The following is a 9,085-nucleotide window of genomic DNA, read 5'->3' as shown; positions in this document are numbered from 1 at the left end:
CCATAAAAGAGGACGCAAAGACCACTGGTGTCACCCTAAAAAGGCCATCTTCAGCACCACCAATGGCCTGTGTTCAAAACCAGGCAATTACCAGGCCTTCAATTACTGATACGTCAAGAAAACAGAAGATCACCATCAGTATTCACAATAAATTGCCTGCTCGTCAGACTGTGTCACAGCCTGACTTTCTTAGCAGTGCTGTGGAGGATGAAGATCTCTACCAGGCTGTTCCTTCATCCACAATTACAAATTTGGTAATGCAAATGAAGCAAATGCAAACAAACAAAAAAGTTTCTGATGAAATTTTTGTGGAGCCAACAGTGAATGAAAATCCTAAACTCAGCTCTGATAACACAGTCCCTTATGGTGCAGAATCTTCAGGAAAATCTGAGGAGGAGTCAAAGGGCTTATTTCAAAGGAATTTGAAATGCAATGCAATGTCCTCTAATGGAATTTTGGTGTGAAGGGTAGTCCGTACATTGCAGCATTCCAATTCTTCCTGTCAGAATGCTGACAAAGGAAGATCCCAGCATGAGCTGCCAAAAACAGATTCACTAAATGGTGCTATTAGGTTAGTTAATGAATCTAAAGAAAACGGACTGAAACTTGATGATTCCACTTGCCGAGTAGAACCTGTTAAACCTTCTGAGATGTTCTTTTCTAAAACAAATGGATTGCTTGAAACATAGATTTGCTCCATCGAGAATTTCTCACCTACGATGTATTCGGGAGTGTTTATTGTGTTCCTAATTCAGGTGAAATACTGAGAAAACACAGCACACACGTGATCGTAAGACTTTGTGGTATTATCCCCTTAGAATTTGCAGACCTGAGCTTACATTAGAACTTGTCAACTTAAGCTCAGCTGAGATAAAAATTCCTAAGTTTCCTAAAGTAGATTTTGGGGGGTGAGTTGGGGTTATCTTTGAAGTGTAGATAATGCATACAACTCACAGCGGTCTTGCTTACCATTTAATGGAGAAATTCTGACAAGACTAGTCCTCAGTACTACTACAAATAGTATTTTTTTGTCTGCTGACTTGTGCGTTTTAATTGCAGATGCCTGGAGCTATGCCTTCAGTCAATCGAGAAGTCATCACGGAGTCCTTCAGAGCCAGCCAGCTGAACAGCTTGTCAGAGGAAATGAGGTAAAATGAGCACAGTCTGATTAAGACAAGACTTTATGGAAGTTCGTTACAGTTTTATCTGTCTACTAATAGTATTTAATGGAAGGATTTAAATTAGTACAATTCCATACTGTGTGTCCAGTGTCACGAACAGAACTAATGATCAGCACTGAGCATATCACTCTGATGCAGGTTGGTGCCTCAAGGAGAACTTGTGTTCCTTTATAGAATGTTTTTCCATTTTTCTCCACTGTCTGGAGAAACACTGGCTGTTCCCTGCTCGCCCCTATGCCTTTTTTCTCAGAGCAGCAGGTGGAAGGAGACAGATGCGTTTGCTTTTTTAGTGCAATGGCTTCAGAAGCAAGAGGGGAAAAAGCACTTTCTCTGGGAGCTGAAGAAGGTGTCCTAATCACAGGAGAGGTTTCTAAATGGCATATCTTTGCGAGGGTTCCTGTAGTCCGGAGGTTTTTGTTTGTTTGTTTGCCTTTGGAAGGTTTTACTCTTAATATTCACGTCCTTCAGCAGAAGTGAGAAATGGGTTTTTATTTTATGCAGTGTTGCGGAACCTCCGAAATCTCCTGGGAACGATGAATACCTCGCCCAGTACCAATGTGATGACCGTGGAGACAAGGAGAAAGCAAGAAGATCAAAAGAACGTGACCTCATTTCAAAAGAAACCGTTTTGTCCGGCAAAGAGTCTTGTGAGCCTGGTGAGAAATTGCGGCAAACTTCCTCTCTCAAGTCTGACACTGAATGTAGCTCTAACAATCTTTCTTCCTTAGCTATTGCAGATAGACGCCAAGATACAAAGGACAAGACTAAAACCACTGAGAAAGAGCATTACCGAAGCAAGAGGGAACATGCTCCTAGTGAAGAGAAGGAGAGTCAAAAAGCAGGTCCTTCCAGCAAGAGGAGGTGTTCTCAGAGCGTGGAATTTGTTGAGCAAAAGAGTCACAAGCAGGAGTACTGGGAGGGAAGCAGGTACAGATCTTTCCCTCGTGAAAGAAACAGCCCTGAGAATGGCAGAAGAGCAGTCAAATATTCAAAGTACAGATCTGGCAGCGGAGGAAGATCAGAACAAGGTAGCAATAGGTACTACCGATCCAAAGGGGAAAGAAGTTGGAGCAGAGAAAGATACTATCGAGACGAAGCACGGAGATGGGAAAGATGTGGCTATTACAAGGATTACTATTCACCTCATGCGACAGGAGACAGTAGAGAGAGAAAGTTCTCTCACGGCGATTCAGCCTTTGACAGATGGACTGCAACTTACTACAGCAGGTCACATAAGCATTATCATTACAAAAGCGGATGGCCTCACGGTTCCCTCTTGAGAGAGGAAGATGTACGTCGCTTTAGCACACCCCGAGCAGACTTGCATCGTTGCTCGGTACCTCAGCAACATTCCGGAAGACATTCTCGTGAAAGACATGCGCTTCCACCTGTGTCAGCTCATTTGGAGAACTGTCTCCAGAAAAATGAAACAGAAGGAAACAGAAAAAGAAAATATACCCGTGCAGAAGGTAGTGAAAGTGAAATAGAAAGGAAAGACAGAAAGATAGAAAAGGAGCTTTTAGGTGGTGAAAAAAATGCAAAAATATCACAAGTTCTGGAAGAAACAGAAGTCTAAGGATAAAGATGGAGAGAAGGATTCCAAGTAAGCAAGGATTCCAGCATACTCCTCATTTTTTATCCTAATTCTTTTCTGGGTGCTTCTCATGTCTTCCTTTTTTTTTTTTTTTTTTTTTTTTTTTTTTTTTTTTTCTGGTAGTTTCTAAGTTCTTTAGATAGCACCAGCTGGCTGGGGATCATGTTGTTAGGTTGATCAGTGAAGACAGGAAAGCTCTTGCTGAATTGTGTCAGAGCACTAGCTTTGGACCACATAGTTCGAATCACATCCGTACACCATTCCAGATTAGGTTAAAAGATTTTTTCTGCTTGCACATATTCCAGAGCTAGCCGTTGTTAATGATCTGTGTACAAACCAGGACCTATGGTCCTTCAATCTGACGGCTTAAGTTTGCTGCATCTAAAGTAAGTTGCGTGTGCACAAAGCACCACAAAATAGCTGACATGCTGCAAATCATCACCTGTGGTAAAATAAATCAAGTTTCATATAGGCAACAAGTGCCACATCTTTTTTTCCCTTTTTAACTTGCATGTTTCTTTCAGACTTCATGATTTGTGTTTCTGTGCGCTCCGCTTTGACAATGCCAATCGCAAGCGTAAGAAAAAGAAGAAAAAGGAGAAGAAAAAGAAGAAAAAGGAGAAACACCAGGAAAGCAAAAGGCTCCTTGGAACACTTGGATCCTCGTTTCCAGAAGATAACGCGGGAGAAGAAGGAAGAATGCCATCCTCCAGATGGCTCTTCATGTCAGTAATGCAGAAGTGAGAGCAGTAAACAACCTTACAAGGAAGGGAAGACTTCCAGTGCAGGCGAAAGCAAGAAATACTGCTCCATCGCATCCAACGACTATACTAAAGGTAAGCGGCCGCAGCGTGTGTGAGGAATTCCTTTTATATTAATCTCGAGATTATTTCAAACAGTCTTGAAGTGCTTGATGACTTAACAGTCTGCAGATTTATTATCAAATCAAAAAAAAACCCCACTTGGTAGACTATTTTTTTCCCAGTTTTGAATGGCCACTAGGAAAGAAGGCCTGAAATAAAGAGGTTAAAGGCAAATGGTTTTCACAGAATCACAGAATTTTCTAGGTTGGAGGAGACCTCAAGGTCATCGAGTCCAACCTCTGACCTAACGCTAACAGTCCCCACTAAACCATTTCCCTAAGCTCTATTTTCATTTGGTTTGATGATGAAGTGGCAAACAAGAGGAAGAGTTGCAAGCTCCCTTCTTAAATTCAGTCCAGCCAAGTAGGAAAAGTAAATGTGGACGGACAGCTGTATCTTGGCAAAGAAGATAGTAGGGAGCAAGGAGGTTTAGCAGTCAAGATGGAAGGTGATGCCATGAGGCTTAGAGGCTAGTAATGTTCTAATGAACATGGCCAAGTCTTGCGCTGGGCAGCCTGCTTGGGTCCAAAGCCTGCAGTCCTCCCCAAGATGTCGGCGAGGGGCTGGTGAGCCGTTGGGACGGAACCCCCGTTGCCCGGGTTCCCCAAGCAACCGCCCCACTCTCCAGCCACCATGGCAGGTCCAGCAGCCGGCTCCCGCTCCTCCCGGGGCTGCGGCCCTGCTGGCGAGCCCAGCGCCCCAGAGCTCAGCCCAGCGGCCTTTTTCCCACAGAGGGTTTCCCCAGACGGCTTCCGCGGCTTGCGCAGACGCAAAACTCCCCCTTCGTCGTCCCAGCCGTGCCGCCAACGGTGGCTGCCTGGCTGCTGCCCTCCCTCCCCGGAGCGACGGCGCTGCCCTTGCAGCCCCCGCAGGTACCCACCCTCCCCTCCGCGCTGCCCCAGGCCACCGTCTGGCACGTGGTGCCGGGGGTCCAGGGGCAGGTGCTGCAGCTCCCCGCCGGGGTGCAGCTGCCACCTGGGGGGCACCTCCCAGCCCAGGGGCACCACCTGCAGCTTGGGCAGCTCCCCGCCGGGGGGCAGCTCCCTGCTGTGGGGCAGCTCCCCGCCGTGGGGCACCAGCTGCAGCTGGTGCAGCTCCCCGCTGTGGGGCAAAACCTGCAGCTGGTGCAGCTCCCCGCTGTGGAGCAAAACCTGCAGCTGGTGCAGCTCCCAACCATGGGGCACCAGCTGCAGCTGGTGCAGCTCCCCGCCGGGGGGCAGCTCCCCCACACCGCTCCTCCCTGTGCCCCCTGTGTCCATCAGTGGGGACAGCCCATGGTGACGGGGACACTGGTACCCCACCATGCGCTGGGGCTGGGGCCCAGGGCCGTGCTCCATGGGGAGCTCCTGCACCCCGCAGGCGCCTGCCTGTTGCAGGCCCCCGCCCAGCGCAACCCCCCGCCACCCCTCGTCCCGGGGCCTCCGCTGCGGGGGCAGGCGCTCCCCACGCCCCGCACCCTGAGCAGCAGCCGGGGGCAGCTGCCGGAGCCCTGCTTGCACGCCGTGGGGCTCAGCGAGGACCAGGGGCCCCCGCTGCCCGGCCCCACTGCCCCCAAGCCTGCCCAGGCTCCAAGGACCGCCAGCACCCAGACGGCGACGCCTGACGGTGAGTTTGGGGCTGGCACAGCCGGCCGCTGGGCGCCCCACACCCAGGGGCCATGGGAAAGCTGACATCGCCCGTCTTGGGGGATTTTCTTGCTTCGTCCTCAGCGGCGACAGCCCCGCAGGTGCCTGAGGAGCCCCCGCAGCTGCCCGAGCTGGGCCCTGATGCCTTTGCCGAGGCCTTTCCAGAGCTGGCAGGGGACAGCCAGCAGCTGCAGCACATGCAGGACGAGCTCCTGGCCGACCTGGACATCCCCATCCCCGGCATGGAGGAGCTGCTCAGCTGGCTCGATGCCGTGGAGCCCCAGGACGCCTTCCCCGATTTGCCCAGCAGTCCTGCCCTCAGCCGCTTCCTCTCGCAGCTGCCCGACCTCTGCGAGGACATCGAGGAGCCGAGCACGCAGGGACTGGAAGCCACAGGAGCCCTCGGTGAGGTCCCCTCAACCCCTGGGCTGCGCCCCGAGAAGCTTGAGGGTGGGCTGTCGCTGCAGTCCCCCGTCGTGCCAGCAGTGAGCCCCCCGCTCAGCCCTGCAGCCAGTCCCCTGCCCAGTGCGCTTAGGAGCCCCCTACCCAGTCCACCCCTGAGTCCCCCCAGGAGCCTCCCTGACACCCAGCTCCTCAGTGCCCTTAGTAGACCCCTGCCCCAACCCCCCCAGCGTTCCCTCAAGACCCGCCCCAACCCCAAGGTCCCCAGTGCCCTTAGTAGACCCCAGCCCAAATCCCCCCCGAGTTCTCCCAAGAAACGCCCCAACCCCAAGGGCCGCAGTGCCCTTAGTAGACCCCAGCCCAAATCCCCCCTGAGTTCCCCCAAGAAACGCCCCAACCCCAAGGGCCGCAGTGACCATAGGAGACCCCTGCCCAAACGCCCCCTGGGTCCCCTCAAGAGTCCCCCGCCTGCCCCTGCGTCCACCGGCACCAAGCGGGGGGCCAAGCGCCCTGCGCCCAGCAGCACCCCCGGGACAGCGCAGAGCTGCCAGCACAGGAGGCCGACGACAGAGAACCCCCCCGGCAAGGAGAGGAAGACGCTGCTGGGCCAGGCTGGCCAAGGCCGCAAGAGACCGTGCCAGGGGAAGACGGCTGGCAGCAGCACGGTGGCTGGCAGCAGCAGGGAAGCAGGCAGCAGCGCGCAGCAGCTGGCGATCAACAGCACCACGGCACCCAGCAAGAGAGCGCGAAGCCCGGGGGCTGCAGGGGGGCAAGGAGCAGCGGCGCCACCTCCCCGCAGAGCGCGGCTGCTGCCGGAGACTCCGAGTGGGGAGCCCCGTGCCGTGCGGCCCCAGGACAGGCTCTGTCCCCAGGCCAGCGGGGCCAGGACGCTGCAGCGCCAGCAGCCGGGGACAAAGACCCCCAGCGAGACTTTGCAGCCGCTGGGGGCCAGGGCCAAGGCGCTGGGGCCAGCGTGCCAGCTGGCCTGTGTGCAGCCGCAGCCCACCTCCAGCAGCCCCAGCAGCATGCCCAGCGCCCCGCCGACAGTGCCAGGCTCCAGCTACCCGTGACCGACCTCGGGCTTCTCCTCGACGGCCCCCGCAGCACCCAGGCAGGCACAGAGACCTCTGCAGGCACCTGCTCCAGCTTCAGCCACGCTCCTCAGCCCTTGCCCCTCTCGCTTGCCCTCTCCCCTCTCTCGTGCTGGAGCTAGGGGATGGGCTTGCCACTCACAGGGATGGCAACAGCGCCAATGGCAAATGCGCGCGCGCCTCACCCAGGAAGGTGGCAATGGCAGGCTGGGGAGATGCTGGCAGCAGCTGGGCTGGGAAAGCTTGGCCATGGCAACTGCTGCTTGGGACACCAAAGGGCTGAGAGACAAGACTTGCTTCTTCTTTCGGGGCATTGCTCTTCTTTCCTGCCTTCTGGATCAAATTCCTCTCCTTAGGTGGTCACTCAGCAAGGCCTCTGCCTGCAGAGCACTTCTTCTTGCACTGGCATGCCAAGGGGATAAGAACTGGGAGGTCTTTGGGATAGCAAATGATCAGTGGGATGGGAAGTGATGATGGGGATAGCAATTCATTGGAATGGGAAAAATGGGTTTTATTTGTATTAAATTTAAATTTTTTAATTTTCATTTAATTTATTGGTTTTCTTATTTATTTAATTAAATCCACTTTATTGACTGTGTTGTACGGTATGGCATTGTTTTATTATTATAAAATTATAAGTATTTAATAGTATTAAATATTTTTATATATTAATATCTTATAAACTGTAAGTATCATTATTTATTATTTTGTTGGTTTTTATTCCTTTTCTACCCTATTAAACTCTCTTTATCACAACGCACTGGTTTGGACTTTATTTTTCCTTCCGAGTCATTCTGGATTCACTCCGGATGGGGGGACACTAGCGAACGCCTGTGTGCTTCAGATCCAAGGTCACCTTTGCCCTCATTCAAGATACATATTTGCATCTGTTGTTGTGAAACAAAATTAACAACAGGAACAATAAAGTTACCTACTTGCTAGCAGCAGCTCTACATTTGCTGGGGTCTGCTCTGTGCATTTTGAAGACCATTCCATGCTCTTCAGCCCCTTCAGGAGGAAATGTATGGTTCTAGGAAAATGCGTCTTGACCTGATGCAAAGCTGTGACGCAGCCTGCAGCTGCTGCAAGCCCTGGCATTCTACCTGCAGCCCCTCCAACAACTCTGATGTTCCCTGCATCGACTTCAACCACTGCGGCAGGACCTGAGGCCCTTCAAAGCCTTGTCACACACCCTGCAGCCCCTCGAGCCCCTGGCATGGTCCCTGCAGCCCCTCCAGCCCCTGGCATGTTCCCTGCAGCCCCTCCAAGCCTGGCACAGGCCCTACAGCTGGCTCCGGGGACGACCCCGCTGCTGTCTCAGGCACCAATACACACAAGGGGAAGGAATGCATGCAGAAGTCATCTCGTTTTGGAAGGGCAGAAAGTCCTCCCAAGAAGAGGAAGGAGCAAGAGGAAGGCGAGGCAGCCTACCCCAAGGTAGGGCCATCCCAGGGCACAGGAGGCTGTTGGAAAGGAGAGCAGAGAGAAAAGCAGCAGGAAGCAGGTGATCCCCATCCCTGGGTGAGCTGCGAGCCATGGGACAAGATTGCAGCTGTCCTCCAGGCAAGCACATTGTCAGCTGGCTGCTGCGCTGCTGGGACAGCAGCTGCGGGAGCCTGGCAGCAGAGGGCAGGGAAGCCAAGCAGCTGGGATCCTTCTCTGGGGAAGGGGGCACTGAGAAAGCGCTTGAAAACAGGGCACAAGCCCTCAGCCTCTGGAGGCGTGAAGGAAAGGGATCCCTTCTGGGAAGATGCTGTGGGCTTGCTGAGGCTCGAAGAACAGACGGTGCTGGCTGCTACCAGCGTGCTGCAGCAGCGGCAAGACAGAGCCGTGGTGGTTTTCCTCAGCTGGGCAGCTGAGCTCCAGCACAAGCGCTCTCTCCCTGCCCCTCCTCCAACGCCAAGGGGAGAAAAGAGGCTGGCAAGGGCTCAAGGGCTGCCAAAAGGACAGGGAGATCACTCCACAAGGAGCGTCACGGGCAAAGCAGGCTCAGCACAGCCTGTTCCAGTCCAGCCCGGGGCCTGCTCCTGCGGGGGCTCTCCACAGGCCGCGGCCTCCTCCAGGCCACAGCCACCTGCTCCACTGGGGGCTCCTCCACCCGCAGGGGGGCTGCAGCGTGGAGATCTGCTCCACGGGGGACCCATGGGCTGCAGGGGGACAGCCTGCTCCACCAGGGGCCTCTCCCTGCACAGGCCGCAGGGGAACTGCTGCTGGGAGCCTGGAGCACCTCCTGCCTCCTGCTGCACGGACCTTGGGGGCTGCACAGAGCTTTCTCACTCCTCCCTGAGCCAGACGCTGCTGGGCAGCAGCTTTTGTTCCCTTTCTTAGA

Source organism: Aythya ferina (assembly GCF_964211825.1).
Source record: "Aythya ferina genome assembly, contig: HAP1_SCAFFOLD_171, whole genome shotgun sequence".
NCBI classification, from domain to species: Eukaryota; Metazoa; Chordata; class Aves; order Anseriformes; family Anatidae; genus Aythya; species Aythya ferina.
This window is presented reverse-complemented; position numbering follows the sequence as displayed.